The 25409-nt window shown below is 41.3% G+C and overlaps 1 protein-coding gene across 1 annotated transcript in view; it reads right to left on the reverse strand.

Annotated features, from left to right (window-relative positions):
* SHANK1 (SH3 and multiple ankyrin repeat domains 1) overlaps nt 1–23566 on the reverse strand; it is a 98596-nt gene extending 75030 nt beyond the window's left edge. Inside the window, exon 1 of the mRNA XM_087713687.1 lies at nt 23456–23566. The gene's annotated coding sequence lies outside the window, so the exon portion shown is untranslated. The remainder of the gene's footprint in view (nt 1–23455) is intronic.
* Nucleotides 23567–25409: the final 1843 nt, after the last annotated feature.

A 25409-nucleotide genomic window follows, 5' to 3' on the forward strand; every position in this document is an offset into this window, starting at 1 on the left:
ACTATCCCCTTATGAGATTTATTTCTGGTTTAGTGCAAGAGTTGTCAAATTGCATGGAGCTATTACCCATTAATAAAGCTGATTTCATTGTATTAGGGCCGGGCAAAAAAGATACCACATACTATTACTAAATTGATAAATTCATAAAACAAAAGAACTATAGAGCTCACAACTTTGTTGGGCACAATGGCACCAACCTTAGTTTTATTTTATTTTTGAGACTGTATTTTCACTTTAAAAAAAACATTTAATTTGGACTGATATCAGCTATTTAAACCACCAATCTACAGAAAATTATGGCTTGGCTATCAGCTCTTCCAGGCAACAGGCAAAATCAGTTGTGTTAGAACTCAATGTAAATTTGCTTGGACTAGCCATCTATATATATATAAAACCACTGGGTGAGATTATCCGTAGTTTTGGGATACAGTATCATCAATATGTTGATGATACTCAACTTTTCATCTCTACCCCAAACCACCCAAACGATGCCCTCGACGTGATGTCCTGATGCCTGGAGGCTGTGCGGATCTGGATGGGGAGGAATAGGCTCAAGTTCAATCTCTCCAAGACTGAGTGGCTGTGGTTTCCATCATCCCGATTTGTGCATCTTGTTCCATCTTTGATGATAGGGGGAGAAATTTTAGCCCCTTCAGAGAGGGCCCGCAATCTGGGTGTCCTCCTGGATACCCGGCCTAGTTTAGAAGAACACCTGACGGCCGTGACCAAGGGGGCCTTTTACCAGGTTCGCCTGGTACGTCAGTTGCGCCCCTTCCTGGATCAGGATGCTCTGTGCACAGTCACTCATGCCCTCGTCCTTTCTCGCCTGGACTACTGTAACACTCTCTACATGGGGCTGCCCTTGAAGAGCACCTGGAGGCTTCAGCTGGTCCAGAATGCGGCTGTGCGGGTTATCATGGGGACACCTAGGTGCTCCCATGTTACACCCCTTTTAGGCGGCCTGCACTGGTTGCCGGTTGTCTTCTGGGTGCGATTCAAGGTACTAATTATGACCTTTAAAGTGCTCCATGGCTTAGGCCCAGGATACCTGCGAGACCACCTACTGCCACCGGTAGTCTCCCACTGTCCAGTGCGACCCCACAGAGTTGGCCTCCTCAGGGTACCGTTGGCCAGACAGTGTCGGCTAGTGACCCCCAAGGGGAGAGCCTTCTCTGTGGGAGCGCCTTCCCTCTGGAATGAGCTGCCCCTGGAGCTTCGTATAATCCCTGACCTCCGGTCCTTCCGACGCGCCCTAAAAAGTTGGCTTTTCCAGCAAGCCAACCTGGCCTGAACAAAACAAAATAAATTATTGATCATTGTTAATTTTAATTCGAATTTTTTTTAAAAATGTTATTGTTAATTCTAATTGGGTTTGTTTGGGATATTCTATTTAATTTTTTTAAACTTTTGTATTATGTGTTTCTTTAGATTTATACGCCGACCTGAGTCCTTGGGAGAAGGGCGGCATATAAATCTAATAAACCTAAAAACCTAAACCTAAACCTATTAGTTCATCCAGGTAGAGCAGAACGTCTAATAACATTCCTGGTTTCTGTGTATAATCTCTCTCTCTCCAAATTTCTCTAAAATTTATTGATGATCACTTGGAAGGTTGCAACTCAGAGTTTGAGAACACATGGTGTATTGTCAACCCAGCTATTGTGGCTTAGCATTTATGAAAACCATTGCTTAGTCAATAAACCATGGATAAAAAACTACAATTTGAGTGCTTTATGAATGTAACTCAAGACGGTCATTTATATCTGCATTTTTATATTTCTATCCTTACAAAGAATAGCTTAGGAAACAGCCAGGGTCCAAGCTAGCTGTGGATTTTTGTTTTAGTCTTAAATTTATTCGATTTCTAACTTTTTAAAAAAGTCAGTTCATAAAATCAGTATATCCTTTTCCAAATATCAGCATTTTTAGATTTTAGTTTCAATTTTGCCTACTATATCACTAGGATATATTGTTGTGCACTTTTTCTTACTGTTTTACTGAAAATGCGTTCCTTGATCTGCAAAGCAGATCCTGCACCTGCAAAAACAATGTAGGAAGATGATGTTTTCTTACTGTTTTCCTTTTTGTATACCTCTTATTTAATGAACCGCATCACAAAAATCTCAGAAGTGCAATCAGTGAATGAGAAGTGCAATTACTGATGAAGAATTGCGCTCCTCTTTGCATATTTATTTGGGAACAGCTAATTTAGTAAGTTCCTGCCAATATGCACTCTGAATCAAATTCTGTTTCATGTTCGAGGTTAGTAATAGACAGATAATAAAATATTAAAGAGAAATGAGTTCCTCTTTCCTAAATGCCATTTTCCTTATGAAAAGTTCTACTCCTTTATAGAAAAGCACACTTTAAAAAAAATATTGCAGAACAATGAGGGGTTTAAGCAATACTTCCAGGAAGTCACTACCATCATTTATCTCGCTGTACTGTCCTACTGACATGACAAGTTACTTTATTCCCACAAGGTATCTTACTCCTGGCTCTCATCAGTTAATTTAGCCCAATCTATGGCATGCAGTCTTCACTGCATGCCATAGATTTATATGTGAATGGAAAATATTCATGACTCAACATGCAGGGCTGAGCAAAAACTCTTTGGTCCAATCGGTTGTCAGAATGCAGCCATGTTTAGTGCCCTATGGAGGTTCCACCACAAAAGCGCGTAGGACAAAATCGCGCTCGACAAAAGCGCGCTGTGACGTCATCACAGCGCGACGAAAAAGATCGAAAAAATGTAAAAATAAAGCTAAAACCTTCCCCTAACCCCCCCAAACCTAACCCTAAACCTAACCCTAACCCTAACTCTTAACCTAACCCTAAACCTAACCCTAAACCTAACCGTTAAAGTAACGAAAAACGTAACGCTAACCCTTATCCTAACCCTAACGCTAACGCTAACGCTCTAAAGCTAACCCTAACCCTTACCCTTACCCTAACCCTAACCCTAACCCTAACCCTTACCTTTATGTGAATCGGCTTGCTTTAATTTAATTTTTATTAATTTTTATTTGAATTTTTCGATCTTTTTCGTCGCGCTGTGATGACGTCAAAGGCGCGATTTTGTCGATCGCGCTTTTGTCGTCCGCGCTTTTGACGGGTCACGCCCTATGGAAGCCATTAATGTAGTGCAGGGTTTTTACAAATCCACTCTGAAGAACTGTAGGCTTCTCTGAGACTCTGATAGAATTACACGAGCTGTCAGGAAAAATGCTTACTTGAGCAAAGCCATTTCTCTATTATTAAAGCTATGCTTTTTAAAATAAGGACTCTGGTGTTTTGTTTTGTTTTAAATTAACAGACCTCAAAGTCTGAAACATTTTGAAAGCACCTAATATTAGTACATTATTTCAGGTATTGTTTCTCTTTAATATTTTAGTACCTTAATATTTTGTGAATATAATAATTAGGCTTTAATTAACATGGGATTACGATTTAGCACGAATCTGGTCTCAGTGTGTACAAATTTAGAGGATTTCTTGACCTAATCTGTAATTCCATTATCATAAGCAAAAATCCTTAGGCTAAAACAAAGCATTATGATTTCTTATGAGCATTTATTTCCTTTTATCTTTATCAAGGTTGTTTGCAGGATTTATTGAAGCCAAACAAAAAATGGACAGTATAGGAGACACTTCATCCGTGTGTCCTTAAATCATGATTTGCTGTTCAAGAGACATAAAATCTCTGCTTTCCAAAATAGTATGTCTTCATACTTTCCCAGAGTTTTATTTTTTTTAAATGCCGGGATGGTGATATGTATACTCAATGATTGGATATTGCAGCACAAGGTGCAAAGATCTTGTTTGTGACTTAATTTTATGGGGCGACTCTATTCCTATCAAAGTTGCATGTATTAAAGCTCTATCGGAAATATGGTGTGACTTTCAGTGACAGGCATGTTGTGAAACTAATAGATGCGGATTCTGCTTGGCTAAATCTAGCATCATTTATTGAAACTTTCCAGACAGGCTAACATTAATTCCCAAGGCTAATAGGAATCAGGAATATTGACAGGAACTGCAGACATAAAACACACACACACACAATAATGGATCTGTGTATTGTAGTCAGGTATGCTTTCTTTAACCATGATTAATTAAATAAATATCGATAAAAGCAGAGGTCATAGAACATACTTACCTGCTCTAATGTTACCATATTTGATCTTTGTAAACAGAAAATGTCCCAGAAAGGTGATTTTTTTCCATGAAAGGTTGAAGGGAAGGGGATTTATTTTGCACCTATATCCTACATTTTTTCCCCTAAAAGTAAAGAGAAGCCAACACAGAAATGCAATTTTCACAAAATTCACATGAGAAAGACTGGGCTGAGTGAATATATTACCTAGCAAACTCCACGATCAAGAGAGTAGATAGGCAGTGAAGGGAACTTGGGTTAAGAACAATGCCTGTATATAGGCAGGGGAAAGGGATGGACTGAAGTTATGGACAAAAAAATAAAATAAATCCCAACCCAAAAGAGAACATAGAAATGGGGAATAAGCAGGAGGTAATAGAGAAGAGCAAGTATATGGGAGAAGGAGATGAACAGCCAAACAGGGGAGGAAACAGTGTTAGGATGAACACAGAAAGAGGCACAAAATTGAAGCTTAATTTTCTCCATTCTCTTTCAGAAATAAGCGAGCACATCTATCCATTCTATTGCCTTTTAGAGAGTCTCAAAAGGGCTGACATTCAAAGTCTTAAGACCAGATCTATCTAGCCAATAGTGAATATATGAAAACATACTAAACCAAACAAATTACAGCATATTATAATATGTGAAGCAAACAAGAGGATGGTATTGCTGTGTTGGGACATGGGGGGTGGTAGTAGAAAAATGCATATATCCAATAATGGAGCTTTGAACTTGGATATAAATGTTGCTTCTTACTAAAAACCTTTTGGTTCCTTACTGAAATTTGAAATGATCCCTTGAAAATTCTACTTAACTCTAGAAATCAGGCCAGGCTAGCACAAACAAGTGATACATATGACCACCTTATTCTTCTTTTTGCCTAGGATGATCTACTAAGACAAAGTTTTCCATTTTGTCTAAACTGAAAAATATGGTCTATCAGCTTAAGAACATGTTACATTCCTAAAATATACAGTTGCAAATTGGTTAAGAGATATTGCCTTGCCTCCAAATGGTTAACCAGAATAACAATATTCTTGAATAAACAAGATGGCCTATTTCCTCCCTCCTATGTACTGTATATCACAGATGGTTCATTAAAATTGATCTGACGATGAGTGAAGCTAGAGATGGGTAGAATCTGCAGCATTTCCTCTCTGTGCCAATTTAGCTCCCTCTTCTCCCTCTTTATTTTCTCTTGTTCTCTCATTGCTGCCCTACCAATCCCAGCATAGAAAAACTCAAAAGAAATAGGGCAAGATGTGGAGAGACATGACCCTCAGAATTGCCACAGGTTTGGACTCCACTGAGCGGATAACCCCATCATCAAGGTTCTCTCTGGTGTGGTACACCTACCCCTAGTTAACTGTTTAGCCAATCAATTAAATTACCTGGGTTTGCTAAGAACAGCATCTATAAGGTTCCTGTAAGGTGGTAAGTGCAATGCTGAGATTCAAGCATGGCCTCTTTTGCACGCCTGTCGGTCTCCATCTTACAGAGTTTGACAACTCCACTCATTAATTGTTCTCGCTGTCAGAAAAAAAATCCTTCGTTCTAGGTTAGACCTTTCTTTAATGATCATCCATCTGTTATTTCTTGTCCTGCCCTCTGGTGGCTTGGAGAATAGGTCAACCTCCTCTTCTCTGTGACAGCCCCTCAAGTACTGGAAGACAATTATCTTATCTCCCTTGGTCTTTCTCTTTGTTACACTAGACTGCACTCTTTTTCTCAGCATGGCTTCAAGGAGATTGAAATATCCCATTTCTCTTTCATAGTTTCATGTTATGTCATCACTCTAGACTAGGGCTTCCATGTCTGCGTGGGGGAAATGGGGCCAATCATTAAAAAATAACCAAGAGTTTTGGGTACTGTCATTTAGCAAGCGTCTGAATGTTTGCAGCTGTGCTTTGAGTATCTTCAACTATGGTTATTCAGCTATTTGCTCTCTGAGCACCAGAGGGCCCCAAGGACAAAGAAATTGAGGCAACTTGGGATTTACACTTTTGTTCAAGGAAAGGTAGTGGCTGTCCATTTATCTTATTACATTTATAAACTCTGACATTGCTTGCTAGGGGCTGAGTCTCATGAGGGCAGTCCCTTAAGAAAAAGGTTCAGTCCAGGAGCTACATTCTAAATGGGACAATCCTGCAGAAACTTACAAATTTTGTTCTTCTGTTCTGGTAAGGGAGTCAGGAGATACTAAAATAGAATCCAAGTAGAAAATGAGACAAAGATCAAATTGTGGGCAGGAAGTAAGACATCAGTTCCAAAAATCACTTTGGAAAATGAATTCAGGGGATCCTCTCATGCATATTTTGAGGGTACTTTGGCTGCAAGAGGAAGGACAGAAAGAAAAAATTCCATTCAATGATTATTCATTTTTTTCCTCAAAATATAGAAACTTGACATCATACTTGACATATCACCAAACAACCATTTTACAGAAAAAGCAGAGACTAAAATAAAATCCACCAATAAGGCATAAATTAAAGGGGGGGGAGGGCATTTTAGACAAAAAGATAAGCAGCAATGTTCAGATAGACAAAGTTCTCTATTTTTCATTGATGATCAATTGCTATAGTATAATTTTGTTTTTCCTTTATTGTACAGTTTCATAAATATTTAGAAAACAAAGCAGGAAAAGTACTGTACTATAAGAATAATAACCACTGATAGTGACTAAATTCACGTTTGCATTATGTAAGTTACCTGATTTTGGCTTTGCATAATACATGAACCCTGGCAATGTGTGTTGTTTAAACTTATCACAATGGTTTATTCGATAAACCACTTTTAAACCAAACTTCAATTTTACAATCTTGCTGTAGCTGGATGCTGCAGCTGCCATGACCAGGTGGATTTACACATTATTCCAAGTCGTAACTTTTTTGTTCTGATGTAATGTTAGCTGAACTCAGCTATGCAATAAACCATGGTTAACTAATTCATGACTTGGGATGCTGTGTGAATACAAATTGTCACTGTTTTACTGGATTTTTCAGATAAAACTTTCCAATCTTCATCAACTATTCCCCCGTTCTACCATATATATTGTTATTCCAGGCTGCCTATAATTTTAGATAGATCCAGATGCTTAGTGCTTAATTTGGTTATGAATTATCCCACTTTTTGCATCTCAGATTTTAAGACAGGGGAAAAAAAACCTACCGTAACCAAAATTAACACGTACACATTTAGCCTCGTATGGATATATAGCCATATATCATTTTAAGCATTTAATGTAAAAGAAATAATAGGAAAAAATGTTTAGAAGATAAAACTACCTACAGTGGCTTTGGTATTAAAAGCCTCAACAGTAGGAGCAATTGCTTATTTGGACAGCATCTGAAAGACACATCTTGCCTTCTGCACAGGGGAACCCAATTGTTTGTAGGCACTAAAGTGAGGAAACGTATACAGTTTCATGTCATTAACCACTTTTGCTAAATATCAAGGAATTGCAGAAGCCTCATGGGCTTCCATGTCCATTCCCAGGTATTTAAATCAATAAAGAAAGAACATTTAATTTTGGTGAGATACCACAGATGACTAGAAATGACTCAGGCTAACCACTGACTTCCCCCCCCCCCCAATGTGGTGCCAGAAGAGCTGTTTTTTTTCAGGGAGGGGGGGGACAGCAGGCCCTGTGAACCTGTAGGTATAGGTGGGTCTTTAGTGGACAGATTCACTTACCACTGGTTCGCCACTGTGAGTATGCATGCATGCTTGCATCATGTGCATGCGAGCCTTCTGTGCATATGTGCAGCCTTCCACGCATGTGCTTTGCTCACATGCGTGGCATGCACACAAGCACACAGCATTGAAAAGGAGGTTACATAGAATGTTTTGGGTGGGTGGCTGGCTCCAAAACGTCCTTCTCCACCCCCACCCCACCCGCATTTCGCCACTACCAGTTCGGGCAAACTGGTCCGAACCAGCTGTATTTAGTCTTCCAAATACAAGTTGGGGTGGTTTGGATGCAGGTGGCCAGCTGGAGAAATGGAGATGGTGAGGTTAGGATGAAGGATGCAGGTAAGAGCAAGGAAAGTGGTTTGAAAAACAGCAGTAAGGAAGTGAAGGTTGGTTTCTCTGATTTACTGTCTGCTGGTTAAGTGAGAGAGATTGAAAGACAGTGTAGGTAGGTGTTAGGTGTCTGATCCTGACAGACAAAGAAGTGAGTCAATTGAGGTGACTGTAACATTTATATTTCTGGGAAGGTGGCATAAAAACGTTTAAACCAGATTCATTAAACAACTAGAAGCTGCATTTGAACAGCTTATGAAATTTGATTAATTTTTAACCATGACTACTTTGTTGAGGTTTAGCATGTGTTTTTAATTCACTCTATTTTGGCCAAGTTTCACTGGATGCATATTACTACTTGATCATTTGATAGTTACACAAGCTTTGGGTTTCTTAAAATATAAAATGGCAGCACAGATTTTCTTTAAAGAATTTCATTGCATTCTGTCTTTTAAGGTTGCTATATTTCTGTTGCATTACTTTGGTCCTCCAGTTACGACCACAACTGGCATCAGAATTTCTGTTGCTAAGCAAGGCAGTTATTAAAGTGAATCGCATCTGATTTTTCCACCTTTTTTTGTCATTGTTGTTAAGTGAATCACTGCAGTTAAGCGAATTGTGCAGTTGTTAAGCCCCGTGATGGTGAACCTATGGCACGCATGCCCAAAGTGGCACGTGAAGCCATGTCGCCCGGCACATGCAGCCTTGCCTGTTTGTTTTCTGGGTTTCTCATGAGCATGCACACGCAACAATCAGTTCTCTGCACGTGCGGCAGTGCAGAAAACCAGTGTGCACATGCGTGCCAGGACCCAGAAGTTCGGCTTTTCCAGAGAGTGGCGCTGATGAGCGTACATGTGTGCAACCTTTCCATGCAACCTTTCCAGCACTCAGTGCCAAAAAGGTTCAACACCACTACGTTAAGCTAATTAAGCTTCCCCCATTGACTTTGCTTGTCGGAAGCTGGCTGGAAAGATCACACATTTTAACCACGCAACCTAAGTACAAGGGCTGGTCATGAGTGTCTTTTTCAGTTCTGTTGTAACTTTGAGCTGATGCTAAACAAATGGTTGCAAGTTGAGGACTACCTGTTTCTAGAGAAATTGCCTGGAATCTTAGGGATGAGATAAGTTTTGAGTTTTGTTAAATCAATACATTTCATGAATGTTATGTCCAACAGCCAGTGCATACTTGAGAGATGTGATCCTGAAAGAGGGATCAAAGTTGTGGATTTGTTTTGGTTTTCAGATTTTCGGTCAAGCTATTTGCCTTTTATTTTCGCCTTTTAGAATGCAGTACTGCAGGCTAATCCTGCTAACTGCCGGCTGCTGGAAGTTTGGCAGCTCGATTCTCACTGGCTCAAGGTTGGCTCAGCCTTCCAACCTTCCGAGGTTGGGTAAAATCAGGAGCCAGATTGTTGGGGGAAATATGCATATTCTGTAAACTGCTTAGAGAGGGCTGTAAAACACTGTGAAGCAGTATATAAGTCTAAGTGCTATTGCTATGGCCCTGTAGGATTTCGGATAAGAATAGTACCTTCAATGGTAGTAATTTTGTCAGAAAAAAAATATAGTTATTGTAGTATAATATAAAAGAGGGCCATACATTGGTTCAAAAAATGGATACTCTTGGTCTAAAGTGAGTAGTGCTCAGTCCAATCTTAGCCCATCTCAGAGCTTCTTCTTCTTCTCCCACTCTCCTCCTCCTCCTTCTTCCATAATCCCTTTCAAGGTGGAATTGGCAACTAAATGGAGCTAGCAGAGTATTGTAATTGCCGGATGCCCTTCCTGTCACCAATGCGGAGTTTTGTTCAGCAGATATATTCACAGTGTGCCCAGAGAGAGAAATATCTGCTTCTACCTAGGATTGAACACATAGCCTCCTGAGTATAGCAATAGCAATAGCAATAGCAGTTAGACTAATATACCGCTTCCTAGGGCTTTCAGCCGTCTCAAAGCGGTTTACACAGTCAGCATATTGCCCCCAACAATCCGGGTCCACATTTCACCCACCTTGGAAGGATGGAAGGCTGATTCAACCTTGAGCCGGTGAGATTTGAACAGCCGAACTGCAGAACTGCAGAACTGCAGTCAGCTGAAGTAGCCTGCAGTGCTGCATTTAACCACTGCGCCACCTCGGCTCCACTGCACCACTCCTTGGATTGCAAAACTTTGGAGAACCACTAGATAGCAGCAAAGGGTGTTTTCCATATATCTTGGCTGTCACCTGTCACCTGTCATCCAGAGGTTTGCAGACCAGATGTGGTACTCCTATCCTATCCTAAAAGTAAACAATGCAGTCTCCATAGCCAGAATGCTATACCCAGAAGCCTCAGTTGTGTGCTGTGGACTTTCTTCCTTGCTTTCTAGAATATAACAAAACTGAGTAAACGATCTCATGCCAAGTCTTGAAGCTATTCAAGCTCTGTATTGTTCACTCATAAAATTAAAATGTTGCTTTCAAAGCAGAGGATGCCAAACACTCCAAAAGACATTCATTGGCTTTCCTGACATAATTTTGCTCTGTTTGCATTATGTGTTCCAAATCAGACATCAAACGCTCCCCACCACCCATCTGGATTTGTAATAAAATGATTAAATAGTTGGGCAAAAAGAAGGCCGGGCAGGCAAGTGTTTGTAAAGATGTGTGTGGAAACTGCAAATAAAAAAATTGGGCAATCCCACTACAGAGTGCTCTCCTAAAGAGAGGCTGTGTTATTATATGCCATTTACTACTCAGAAGCTTTTAAGATTACGCCAGAAATAGATATATCAACCCTGTGAAGTAGGCCAATAATGTCATTGTAATTGTCTCTCTGGGAGATGCATATTTAAGTAGAAACACAGTGGTTGGCGTAACAAAAATATGCTTAACCAGGTGAAGGGAAGAACCACCAGCTGTGTTCACAGAAAATTGTTTTTCAAACCGGACAACTTTAAGATGAATTGACTTCAACCCCTAGAATTTAGACAGGTAGCATTCTTAGTCCTGTCTAAAGTTTAACGTTGTCTAGTTTGAAAAACACGGACTGCTGTTTTAAGCTTGATTTGTTGGCTATGGCTTAGTACAAGGGTTTCAAACCCAATTGCATCGTGGGCCGCATCGTGACATATCGGGATGTTTTTCGCCTTTGAGGAGCCAGGGTGGACTTGCGGGCTGCCAATTCCTCATACCTGGCTTATTATATTGGGTAAACTCACCATCTTCGATTTCAGGTAATCCTTGACTTACAACACTTCATTTAGCGACCGTTACAATGGCAGTAGAAAAAGTGAGTTATGACTAGGGGTGGGATCCTACCGGTTTAACACCAAGGTGGCGCAGTGGTTAAATGCAGCACTGCAGGCTACTGCTAGATCAGCAGGTCAGCGGTTCAAATCTCACCGGCTCAGGGTTGACTCAGCCTTCCATCCTTCCGAGGTGGGTAAAATGAGGACCCAGATTGTTGGGGGCAATATGCTGACTCTCTGTAAACCGCTTAGAGAGGCCTGAAAGGCCTATGAAGCGGTATATAAGTCTACTGCTATTGCTATATTGCTATTCTGTGTTAAAGCTGGCAAGGAAAACAGTTGAGGTGTGGCAATCCACTCTGTGTCAGGCCTATAGCTGGTTCCTTTTGGGATCTTTGGCCTGCCACACTAATATTCTATTCTACTATGCTGTTTCATTAGTAGGGAATTGGGAGAGGAAATAGTAAGGAGTAGAATTGTGATGTTGTCAAAATAAAATTCCTTTCTAGAATCCAAGGTCATCCTTTGTCTCTACACCTCTGTACCTGACCGGAACTGGATGGGTGGAACTGCCTGCATGGCAGTGGAAGATTGGGACATGTGATGGACTTGTGGGTGTGGGTGGAAGATCATGAACTTTCAACTGGGTGGGGAAAACCGGGAAACTTTCACACTCAGGTTTTCCCAGATGTGCCAATATGACTCTCTTAATAAATTGGAACTTTGAGCAATACTTTGCCTTGGACTCTGATTTAATTTTGGATGTTATTTGGAACCCTAACGCTCTTTGGAAAAGGAAATATATACGTGAGTATAGCGCAGGGGCGGGCATGTGGACCCTCTTCAAAATTGGAGTGAACCGATAGAATCCCACCCCTGGTTATGGCCATTTTTCATACTTATGACCTTTGCAGCATCCCCATGGTCATTTCATTTGGATGCTTGACAACTGGTTCATATTTATGATGGTTGCAGGGTCCTGGAGTCACGCGATCATCTTTTGCGATCTTCTGACAAGCAAATTCAATGGGAAAGTCAGATTCACTTAACAAACGTGTTACTAGTTTAACAACTACAATGATTCACTTAACAAATGTGGCAAGAAATATCGTAAAATGGGGTAAAACCCACTTAACAAATTCTCACTTAGCAACATAAATTCCAGGCTCAATTGTGGTTGTAAGTTGAGGACTGCCTATACAGTTAATAGTTCAAGGATTATTGCAAACATAGATAGTGGGTTAATTCAGTAACCAGATTACACATATTCTATGCCTCACTGAGTTATTCATACCTTCCACATTCTATTTGACAGTACACTTTCCCCGTCTCTTATTTGAACAAAGTCAAACACAATCTATCAAGTTCACTAACAGTGCATCAGTCTCTTATCCATGTACTCACACTAACTTTTGGAGAATTAGATGACACTTTGCACTTTGGGGAAGCTGAAATCTGCAATGACTGGAGCAAGGATGTAAAATGCACTGAACTATATGACACATAGGCTGAGTTTTGTTTTCTCCTACATTATGTTAAGCCTGTATAGAACGCCTATTAAAATCTTTGTGTATTTCTCAAAAATTGTCCCTTTTTGGTGTTTCAAGAGCAAATGTGGCACTGTCTCAGCAAGTGCTAAGCCATAGGACATATCATGAATGTCTTTGCTGCTTGATGTTTACTTCAAGCAGTTCAGTTAAAAAAAACCACACAGAGAGACATTTAGATTAACTGTTTCCCACAGCTCCTATATTTTGAATTCATGGTTAAGCTCTTTGTGGCCAATATAATCAGGGAAACAGTTGCCAGATCAGAGGTGGGTTCCTACCAGTTCGGCCAGGTTCAGCCAGGTAAATAGTAACTCGGCCTGCCACGTCCCTGAACTGGTTCTCTTGAGGCGCCGTAGGTACTGCCATCTTGTTTCATTGCTTCTGCGCATGCAGAATCTACAGATAGTGACTATTGTTTGAGATAGTATCGTAATTAGGTTCAGTTAGTTTGGATGTATGGTTTGCTCAAACAATGCAAGGGCAAGATGAGAAGTGTTCCATCTGTAACTTATTCAGTAGTTTCTAAAATCAGTTCCAAGTAGTCCTCGGGTTATGATCATTGTTCAGTGACTGTTCAAAGTTACGAAGGTGCTTAATGAGGGGGACTTAGGACTGGTCATAGGCATTGTAGCCATCACAGCATCCCCATGGTCACAAGATCATAGTTTGGGTGCTTGGCAACCAGCTCTCAAATACAACAGTTGCAGCGTCACGCAGTTACGATCACCATTTGCTATCTTCCCCGCTGACTCTCCAAAGGAAAGTCAATGGGGAAGCCAGCAGGAGGTCGCAAGTTGCTCCTGCTGCTGCTGCTTTTTCGCCCACTCAAGCCTGCTTGCAGCATCTGCCTGGACTCTAGCATGTCCCAGCCTTCCAGATCTTTCCACTCACCTTGTGTAGTTCCCGTCTGCAACACTCATCCGTATGCCTGCCTGCAATACCTCCAATACTTGTCCTCCTGTTGCTCTCATGGGCGAGCCTGCTTGCCTGCTACTCCCACCTCTCCCCATGTCATTTCATGCTAGGTCCTTGCTTAATGACCTACTACAATCCTGGGATTACAACAGCACCCAGGACTGCCATCTCTAACCAATGCGATCACACGATATTAAGCTTTACAACTGCATTGTTTAGCAACAGAAATTCTAGCCCCAATTTCCATCATAACCCAAAAGTGATCTATGATTCCATGGCTTGGTTAAAATCATGCAAATTTTAAATGGAAGGACCTGTTCTTTTGCTCAGCTGTGATACACTTTCTGAAAATCCCTCAGACAGGGATAATATCCCCAAATTTGGTTTTAATGAAAGCACTGTGCCCAACATGCTTAGTTGGCAGAAGGGGTACTTCTAAACAAATCTGATGGACAAGTGGTACAGTCAATAAATACATGGTAAGCCCCCCGCCCCCATCAAAATGAAGATTAATAGTAAATGTACTCCACTAATGAGCAAATACAGATTGGACATTCCCCTTGAAGAACTAAATCTGTTCCTTATTCAATGGCAAGATCTGGAGCTCTGTCATCAGCCATGATTGAAATTTGAAATAGTAAAAGAGTTAGTCCTAACTACTTGCTTGAAAGATAGATTCATATTTAATAAGGCTAGAATGGCTGGGTGGGTGGTACATGACACAGAAAAGTGTCAGATGTATTGATATTATGAAGCCTGTACATCCGGCAATAACTAAATCCAAGTCATCTTCCTCCCTCCCCACATTTGTACTTAATGTTAAGGCATGTGCATCATATGCAACACTCCTACACGGCACAAACTACCGCAGGGAAGGTTTCTTCAGAAAGTACAGAAGTGTTGAAATGGCTGGAAGAAGCTGAGTTCCCATTTTCTGCAAACGGGTTTATACAGAACATTCCAGATTAGGATCTGGACAATAGTCTGCCATTGGACAACCACTGATTTCTTTGGATAACTGCTAAATCCCATTCTCCAGCAGTGTATGGTTGCAGATGTCTGAGCAAATGGAGAACAGCCAATTCTGATATCTACCCAGCAAATGCTAATGTGTTTCTTTTTTTTTTGCTTTTTATAATATGTTCCCTTTCCAATCACTTCCCTGTATTACTACTTGGGCTTCAAAAATCCATTCCCTGCACTACCTACTCCACAAAAATCCATACCATTGCTAGATGGCAGGGAAAGGTACAGATAAACTCTAATTCTTTGCTGCCATCTAGTGGCTGTTTTGATTTTTGCAGTCCAGCTCTACTAGCCTCCCATACTGTGCTATAGGAAGGCAGAGGAGAAATGTGAAATACAAAATAACTCAGAAAAAATGATTTCCTAGAGCAGCTGTGGAATTTTTTTTTGTCTTGCCTGACAGAGCAAAGCTAATACCTCCCATTTCCCAATGGTTTTATAAATACTTTCAAGATAGTGTTTCTTTTTCCCATGTTTAGTGAATGAAGCCCAATAGGCTGGAATTTCATAGCAACACTGAGTCATAAATTATGATTTAGGAACCATAATGACTAAGCCGAAATTAAACAGATCACATTATGGGCTAGCATCTTATATTCATCAGTCTACCCTCAAGAATAGAGGTGTCTTTTTTCCCCTCCATATGTGTGACTTACTCATGCTGAAAACTTTCTCACAATGACAGTGCAGATCAAGATTAGGATATCAAACCTTAGTAAAACAAGAAGGCCATGTACTGAGTGATGTTCAGACAGTCACTGTCTCTTAGGATTACAATGAGGGGAGGAACTTTGATAGTCCTGTATATAGGTAAAATATAGACATGTAAGTAGCAGTCACGTTCTTTGTAAGCTATTCATGTTTTCAATATAAAAATTTCTATTTCAAGGGTGTAGCCCTCAAGACGGTTAATGCACAGGGTTTCTTCTTAGAGATTGCTTACTCCCAGTAATCTCTCACAGGATGATCGGAAAGATGTAGATAGTTTTTGACCTGCAGCAGTTCACTTAGTGATCATTCAAAGCTACGACGTCACTGAAAATAGTTTAAATAACATTTATTGTGTCCAGGAGTCATGTGATTTCCTTTGGTGACCTTCTGACAAGCAAAGTCAATGGGGAAGCCAGATTCACTTAATAACCATGTCACTAACTTAACAACTCCAGTGATTCACTTAACAACAGTGGCAAAAAGGTAAAAAAAATGGGGCAAAGTTCACTTAGCCACTGTCTCACTTTTGAACAGAAATGCGGGGCTTGTTGTGATCATAAGCCAAGGACTATCTGTATTTTGGTCATTTGTGGTCATAAGTCAAGGAACACCTTTTATTCATCTCTGTTCTAATTGATAGCCTGTATAGGCAGTTCTGTATTTGAGGGGCTACAAATCCGATACCCATTTAAAAAGAGAAGAACCATGACAAGGATTAGGGCCAAACTATCTTTGGACTGAGTTAGTGAACAGATGGGTTTTCTAATCAAGGTCTTTCCAATAAGAGTGAAATGTCTGTGTTTTTATTTACGCAGAGACTTACTTCTCAATTTGTACTTGGATAGCTTCCTTTTCGGCGATGAGTGACCATATATTTTTGAACATGCGCACATTCACGTAAGTGAAATTTATGCATTCTTATACAATTCTACATTCTTCATGGAATTCTTTGGTTTTTTTTTTTCTTAATTTCAACTAAAAAAAATATACAAAGCACAAGCCTAGTACAGTAGCATGTTGCATATCCAGGCAAATATTAGAGTCCTAGCATGACCCCCTTTTTCAATTTCCTCCAAATCAGAAGCAGGCATTATCTTTTTCTCTCTGTAAACTCCCTTCCTCAATCATTTAATTCTCTCACAAAGCAAGATTGTGTATTTTTGCTAAAAACCTGCTCAAACTGTGCTATTACTGAAGAACAGGGGAATCTGCCAATTGTTCTTTTTCTAAAATTTGATGAATCTTAATGTTACATTACTTCTAGATTTTTTAATTCCCCAAAAAACCGTACATACTTTTTTGTGAATTTCTATCTCTGCATTTTTTCCAAATAACTATCCCTAATTGACTGTTTGTATTTGCCCTATGTGTTTAATAGATACTTTACAATAAGAAAACTTTTCCAAAATTCTTGAGTTTTGAAGGCAAAATGTGATTCATATAAGTGATTTGACATCATAGAAAAAAATCTGTGTTAAAATGCAAATAGAACTAATTTCGCCCTATTTATAGCAGTCACATGAATTTTGGCATGCTGGAAAGAGCAGATGCAAAAGCTCTTTATATTAGTGTATGATTTTTTTTTATTGCTGTGTTCATACATTATGCATATCCCCAAATAGATAGATAGGTGCAGACACACTCTAAACTAATGATCCTTATGCATCTGTTGGTTGCAGTGCACCAACAATTCAAGTGTCTCTAGTCTCATAAATCCCCCATTGCCCCTGAAAGAAATGTGCATACGTAAACAGTTTTTCAACAATTACACCTTTTCATTCTGCATTGGGGCATAAAAGTATATTTGTGTCATTATGCATGCCATGCATTAGACCCAAGAAATTATGCATATCAAATATGACAAGAGAAACAAAATGAATACATAGCAGAGGCACACTTCACCTGAACATGTGTTTTATCTTAAACATGTCTGCATGTATTCTCATATGCAGCCTCATAGGTTTGTGCTTGCAAGCCTGCACAGACAGACATTCCCGCATGCACTGAGCTGGGCATGTGCAGCCCGCTCCTCCACCCCACCCCGCTCCACTCCCTCACACACCGCAGTAGCTGTTCTCTCTGCACACCCAAATGAAATACTCTCAGAAGCATGAATCAAAGACTTGGGAGCTAAGAATAGCCAAGCCCAGCTGGGTGGGGGAGAGGCAGCGCATGCGCTGTTTGGAGTATAGCCAGCCTAAGAATGGTGAGATAGAGAAAGGATGGCCTTCTTCTACAAAGACTCCATCTATGCTGGCACTGGGACATTCGGGAAAGGAGAAGACGCACCGTGGACCTTCACAGCTCAACAAAGAGCTCCATCCAAGGAGTATTTAAAGAGAGAGGACAGACCAATAGGCCTGGCAAACAAAGAACATGAAGACAAAGCTGAGAATGACCGAAAGATAAAAGGAGAGAGGAAATCTTGTCTTTTTCTTTCATCTTATTAATCCAAATGCTGCCGCCTCCTCCCTCGTCACACCGCCAAAAAACCTTGCTTGTGCTATATGCTAAACATATGGGTTACATCCATGTACCAGTGTATGTCATTGCAGAGCAAACACAAGAGACAAAAATCTGGTGCATGAGGAGAGAATGTTATCTATATATGCAGCAGTCAGTTATTTTGGGAATTTATTTGGGAATAAAAGCCCAGATTTCTTTTAAAACTTCATGCATGCTTCAATGTGTATGTTGCTTTCCCATGCTTTTTCACTCCCCCCTCCCCACCTTCCCGTTTGTGTCACGTGCAATATGTGAGAAGTGGGGGCAATTCTTCTTGAGATATGTATCTAACCCAGGGGACATTCATCTCCTTCAAGCATAAATACTTTTATCCTCTTTGCTATGTTGTAATGGTATATTTAAAATCCTTTTACTTATGTCTGCCTGTCTGTCCTTTCCTCCTTTCTCTTATGCAACCATCTAGGCACACATTGGTTCATGTGAGATATCATCTGATGAAGCAGTCTGGTCATCTCAAGACAAACCTTCCAAGTTTAGTGCTTAGAAAGAACCTGGTCTTACAAGAACATGGACTGCTTTTACCAGTCAGATCTATTTGGGTGAGCCTGGGGTGAGTCACTCTCCCTGTTTCTCTAAGTCCTAGTTCCCTTATCAATTAAATAAAAATAGGACAAAACAATGTGTTACAAGGCAACTGTGTGGTTCGCAATCCTGTATTTTGCAGGCAACATCAATATTATGCAGAATGGATCCAAAACAAATAGGGGCGGCGCATCCTTTCCACGCGCCTAGTGTAGAAGAACTGGTCTGGAAGATGGGGAAATTGGTATGGGGGGAGAGGAAGGCTTGCGTCCCTTCCACTTGTTCTTCTTATAACGCATATATGCAAATACATACTTCTCTGGTTGTGCTTTCTGAGCATGTGGCTTCTGCCCTTCACCCTGGCCAGGTTGAATGTACTACCCCCTGCAGTCTTGTGAGGGTGATGTAAAAGCATTCCGCTTCAGCAGCATCTGTGTCCATGTGCAGATAGCTCTTTGGAGTCCCTAAGCCAAATGCTCCTTTGTTGCTCTCTTCATAGGGAATCTAAGAAACACCATTATTCCATTTTAAAGAACTGCCATGTAAGAGAGCAAGATGCATATCTGTCACTTCTTCTGTCTGACTGATACATCTTTCCAGGTTTCCCAACATGGGGTGACTATGGGTTCTAACTGTCCAACCTACTTCTGAAGGCTTGTACAAATTTGGGTGATTTCAACCATTATCTGTAGCACTGCTACTAAATTAATTTATTTGCATGTAATTTTATTGTATTTTATGCCTACCCTTCAGTTTTAATAATAATTATAGGTGAGTATATTTTAAAGGCGGTACTAAAGGTTTTGATGGAGCGTGTGGCTTTGGGAAACAAGCTTGCTGATCTGTATCATTTAACCTACTTTCTCATGATTGTTAGGATAGGAAATAAGGGAACATCAATAATGCCACTCTCTGATCTCCATATTCTACAACTAATCCTGCTACATATCCATCCGTGCGTATTTGTAGAATTCTCAAATGAAACAAATCATATTCTCTTGCCAGTACAACTCTGCAATTTGTATGTAACTTAAGAAAGAAAACCCAGGGCACCTGTAGGTTCCTTGGAGGCTAAACCATTTTCTGCATAAAAAATCTCTTGCCAAAAGGCATTTCAACTGGAATGGTCCTTTAAATCAGCCATCCCCATAGCAAATTCTAGGTGTCCAGGTAGTCTTCAACTTAAAACAGTTCATTTAGTGACCATTCAAAGTTACAATGGCACTGGTGACTCATGATTGATTTTTCACTCAACCATTGCATCATTGCTATTGTCATGTGATCAAAATTCAGACACTTGGCAACTGTCTCATATTTATGATGCAGTGTCTTGGGGTCGTGTGATGACCTTTTGTGATCTTCTAATAAGTAAAGTCAATGGGGAAGCCAGACTCACTTAACAACCGTGTTACTAATTGAACAACTGAAGTGATTCAGTTAACAAATGTGGCAAGAATGGTCATAAAATGAAGCAAAACTAATTTAGCAACAGAAATTTTGGGTTTAAATGTGGTTGTAAAATCAATGAGCACCTGTACAATAACCTGCAATTCCCAATCACTATAATTATGTGAGATAGGAATTAGGAATTGACGTGCGATCACATCTGGAGAAGGATAAGTTTAGGAAGTTGCTCTACCATATAAAGTTGGGCACCCACATGGCCAGGTCAATTAGTAAATTATCTCAATGTTGCTGTAATATCTTGGCATGAACCTGTAGATAAAGAGCTTTCACAGTGCTGTGGCAGCAGGTCAAGTCCAGCAACGAGTTATAAGTACATGAGCCTCTTGTAAGTATTTCTGAGGAAACTACAGATAATTGATTTTTAAATAAGAGAGCTAATTTGCAGAGACACTTACAAAAGAGACATGCCATATATGTCAGGGCATGTTTATATATGCAGAATCCTGCAAGTATTTTTGAGATATATGTCTCTTCAAGAACCACATGGGATTATGCATGAAAGCAGATATATGCTCTGTAATGGCCCCCAAGAGAGCAAGATAAAGCCACCTTAACCAAATTCAAAGAAGCTGAGCTGTTGTGAGAAAAAAGATCTTTGAAGTTTGTCAATGTAATTATAAGCTGGTTTGCTCACCATGAAGCCCTACTAAGATTTAGGGGAACTGCCTTCTATGTATTAAGAGCATTAAACCACCTTTCCCAATGTTGCTTTCATTAATTGGGGGAAAGCCCTTCAAGGTTAATGACAGGAGAATATTTTCCAGGCGCACCTTCAGGTGCCAGGAATCGAACCAAGCCCCAATCCCAACCAAAGCCAAGTGGTCTAGCCTATGCTACAACCCTATTCACAATGTACGCTGAGAAAGGCAGACCAAGAGTCAAATCTATTCAATCCCATTTTGTCCAGGGAGCCACATCCCAAAAGTACATTGGCATAGGATTGCGGTCAAACATTTCTTTTGTACTCACTTTCCATAAGGATGAAAGTCCATTAAAAACCATCAGACTTATTCCTGAGTCAATGAACAAAGATTTGGGTTGTTAAATGGTTAAAATTGTGAAAAGACAATTAACCATACATAATTATGTAAAAAGAGAATTTTATCTCCATGCAAGTTCATGCATATATAGCAAAAGATATATAACATGCATGTCTTTCTCTCCCCCTCCCACTTCCCCTCTCTTTCCCTCCCTCCGTCCCTCATCCCTCCCCCCCTCTCCCCCTCATACAATCATTTCTGTGGTCCTTTTAGGCAAATATTCTGCACTGCACCTATATTAAATGTAACAAAGCCTGGAATTCTATGGGACATAAGTTCTTAGATTCATAGAAATTGGGAACTAGAAAGCGTATCAGAAGCAACAGAATGAGAAAAATCCAACTAAGAGTTTTCTACTATGCCTGGAACCTTAGTGCACAATGCACAGGCAAACTCTACAAATAAATTTAGTGCAAGCTATACTTGCATAAAGATCCATCATGGGGATGCTATTTCATGAAAGCAACGAAACCTTGCACTCCTTGAAGGCCAAGCAAGTGCATTATGGAAATTCTGTATGCATGCAGACATGTGCACACACAACATGTGCTCTTGCACCCAAGAAGCCAGAGGGAGGCAATGCTAGCTTGCATGAGCTTTGCCGCAAATGAGAGCCTACCCAGAAAGAGCAAATGGCTGTGAGAATCAAATGAGTGCTTGCTCTCAAAGAGCTTATGACAATCACTGCTCATATGTAGGTGAAGGGGATGGCGGACCTCATGACTACACCCATTCAGCAATAGGCAGGCATACTGCAAATTTGGGCTTGTGTGAAAGCTATGCCAACACACACACACACACACACACACACACACACACACACATCCAATTTATAATGCTATAGGCAGGATGGAAATACAGAAATATGACACAACTGTTCTCTGTTACTATATCTGCTGCTTCTGAATTTTTTTTTTTAAAAAAAACTGATTGATTTCTGTATTTTACAAGGATATTAAGGGAGATAAGAGAAGGGCATAAATATGAAGGGGGACAAATCAGAGGAAATCATAAATAAGGGGTACAGAAGCCATTGAAGACCCAAATATATATCTGAATGTGTAAGAGAGTATTGACACATATTCTGTTTTATTACCCAGAGAACTAGGAACCTGCATTCCTATTTTGTATGAAAACTGAGATTACTAGGATACAAGTGTGTGCCCTTGTACAGTAAAATTAGAAATGCACACATTGGAATAAAGAAAACATAGCTTCATCTGTAAGGATATAAATTTGTGGACTCCCAGTTTTACAAACTCATTTGTTCATATGCACATTAAGGTGAGATTCAAATATATTTCAACTGCTGCCACCCCATCATGCAGATCAGTTTAGCCTACAAAACTCTTACTGCCTCTCTGTCTATTCACAACCTCAAGTGCATATGCATCAAGACAGAGAGAGAAAAATAGCCCACAAAGGTTGGATCATTGAAAATGTGCAAAACATGCATGCATGAGTGCTAAAAAAAAAAAAAGGTATCTGGACACAAAAATAGGTGGTGCAGGAAAAGCCATTTGCACACATCAGGCAAAAAGGAGGCAAGCACTGTCACACTTACTGATTAAGCTTTTATGGAGGGGAGCTCACATAATGATGCCCATAATGATATACAGAAATATAGACACACACACAAAGTGGGATGCATGCACATTGTAAAACAAATAGAAAATCTCTTCTTCAGGAGTCCTTTCTCAGTGTCGGTGTCAAGCACATTACTACAGACACACCAAAATGTGTGCATGCTCACACATATACTCACTGAGGCTCCTAAGCCCAGCCTGCGCACGTGCACCTGTGCATTTCCACATGCCTGTGCACTCCATACACATATGGAGAACACGTCCACCACACACCCCGATATGTTGGAAGCTCCAACACACCCTAGCTTTTGGCGACCCCCATGCCAAAAGTGAGGTTGTAAAAGGAAAAAAAACCTTCATGCCGCTGTCATTCAGGCAAACCCCCTTTCTCCTTTACCGGGGTCCCGTAGAAGCTTTCCCGCTCTAAAAGTTCACCACGGGAGCCCCCACCTTGCTAGGAAGGGGGCGTGGCAAGGGCCACCGTGCGGTGGCTCCAGTGTCACCTCCAGCCACGACCGCACCTTCCCTGCCCCGAGTCACGATCAGGCGGCATGTTTCCGTCGTGGGAACTCCGAGCTCCTCTTCCAACCACTAGGGTTTGCTGACATTTTGGCACCCCCGCAGAAAAACCGATTCCTCCACCCAGCTCCCGCATGCACCTCCCAGAGCAAGCCCCGCACCTCCCTGGCTCTAAGCGCTCCCATTACCTGCCACGGATAGGAGCCGCCGCTCAGCACATGTTCTTCTCGGGGGGGACCCACCGGCTGGTCCCCCCCACGCCCTTTATCCACCCCCTTCTCTCTTCTCCCGCCCGGCGGTGTCCTTGCGGTCCTGTACGGAGGCAGGTGGGCGGGGAGGGAGCGGAGGTCCAGTGGTTTCCTCTGGGAGAGAAGGGGCGGAGGCGCAGCCACGCTAAAGGATGGGGGGGACGGGGGACGGGGGACGCGCGTCAGGCTTCCATGGCGGCGCCCCTTAGCCGTGGACGAGCAGCTGAGTCTCCTAGGGCTGCGCTGCTGCCAGCCGCTCCCTCCCTCCAAGCCCGCCTCCCCTCCCAGCCCGAGAAGGAGCCTCTCCGCTCAATCGCTTGCACGCCCGCCCCGCCCCCTCCTGCTCCTCGCCCGCTCGCTCGCTTTTGCTGTTCAGGAATGCAGCGCTTCGCCCAGCCCCCTCCCCAGACTCATTCATAGCGTCACAGGGATCCGAGGGTGGTTGGGGGGCGAGGGGGGGGAAGGGAGGAAGCCCACTCGCGCTTCGGACAACCCGCCCGGACCCCGCCTCACTCCACCCCCCTCCCATCTCCTCCTGCGCTACGACCGACCGACCCCTTTCTTGTTCTACCTTACCTCTCCGTTTCTCCCCTCCCCTTCTTTTAAAGCCCGGCCGCTGCCCTTCTTCAGCGTCCCCTTTCCTTTGCGTCCTCGGGAACCGTCAACTTCATTTACGTCTCTGTCCGTTTTGCGCTCTCTTCAGATTCCTGACAACGGCGTTTCAAAAAAAAAAAAAAGAAAACACCCGGAGGAATCTTCTCTATCCCCAGCAGCAGCAGCAGCAATCCAACTTCATCGGTTTTCATAGGGGAGGCTTGGCCCTCTTCTCCTTGCACTCTGCCCCCCCACCCCACATTCCATGTGTTATATCTCCCATTTAAAAACTCACTCGTGTTTGTACTTTAGATGTTTGGCTGCAGCATTCACACTGAGCACCTGGTCTTACTTTGTAATGTGCACCCCAGATGGTACCTTAACGGTGTGTATCTATCTGTACTGGCCTCCTGGTTGGGATTCAATTGTAGCACCTGGGATAAAGATCTGTGTCAGGAACCAACTTTACAATAGTCCTTCACTTACAACCACAATTGAGGCCAAAAGTTATGTTGCTAAATGAAACAATTATTAAGATAATTTTGCTCCATTTTATGACCCTTTTTTGCCAAAGTTGTTAAGTGAATCCTGGCTTCCCTGTTGACTTGGCAGAAGATTGCAAATGGTGTTGACATTGACTGGGACGCTGCAGCCATCACGAAATGTGATTCAGTGGCCAAGTATCTGGATTTTGATCACATGACTGTGCTGTAACGGTCATAAGTGTGAAAAATCATCTTAAGTCACTTTTTAAAATGCCGTTGTAACTTTGAACGATCATTAAATGATTGTAAGTCAAGGACTACCTGTATATGTTTCACTTCATTCTTTGCCCCTGATTTCGCCAATCAGAAATAATATTTAGAGTAGAACTTACACAACAGCTTTATTGTGTGGAATCTTGCTTTAATCATGTTGCTTGAATAAACCACATGGTTGAAACAACATATTAAGCGCTGGGCGATCTGTGATCTGTCGAGTCCAGTCATATTTTTGTGACGCACAGACTCCAGCAAGACTAAGCTAGCAAACTGAAATAATAGCTGCTCAATTTTAAGCTATGTACTTATTTTGTAAAATACAATGCCCCTAACTATTGAAATGCAGCTCCTGGCTGCCAAGTCATTCCTGTATCCTAAACCATAATTCACAGTTATTCTCCAAAAAGTGTGGGCTTGCCTCATACAACTCAATGCATCACCATATACAAATTGTGTAACCCAAATTCATATACTAACAACAGGCTGTAACAACAGTAAATTGTTGCTTGTCCATGCACAATGCTCAGTATTTGCCCTAA

This window comes from Thamnophis sirtalis, unplaced genomic scaffold (genome assembly GCF_051295495.1).
Source record: "Thamnophis sirtalis isolate CommonGarterSnake01/CBP01778 unplaced genomic scaffold, rThaSir2_p1.2 scaffold_4, whole genome shotgun sequence".
Taxonomy (NCBI): Eukaryota; Metazoa; Chordata; class Lepidosauria; order Squamata; family Natricidae; genus Thamnophis; species Thamnophis sirtalis.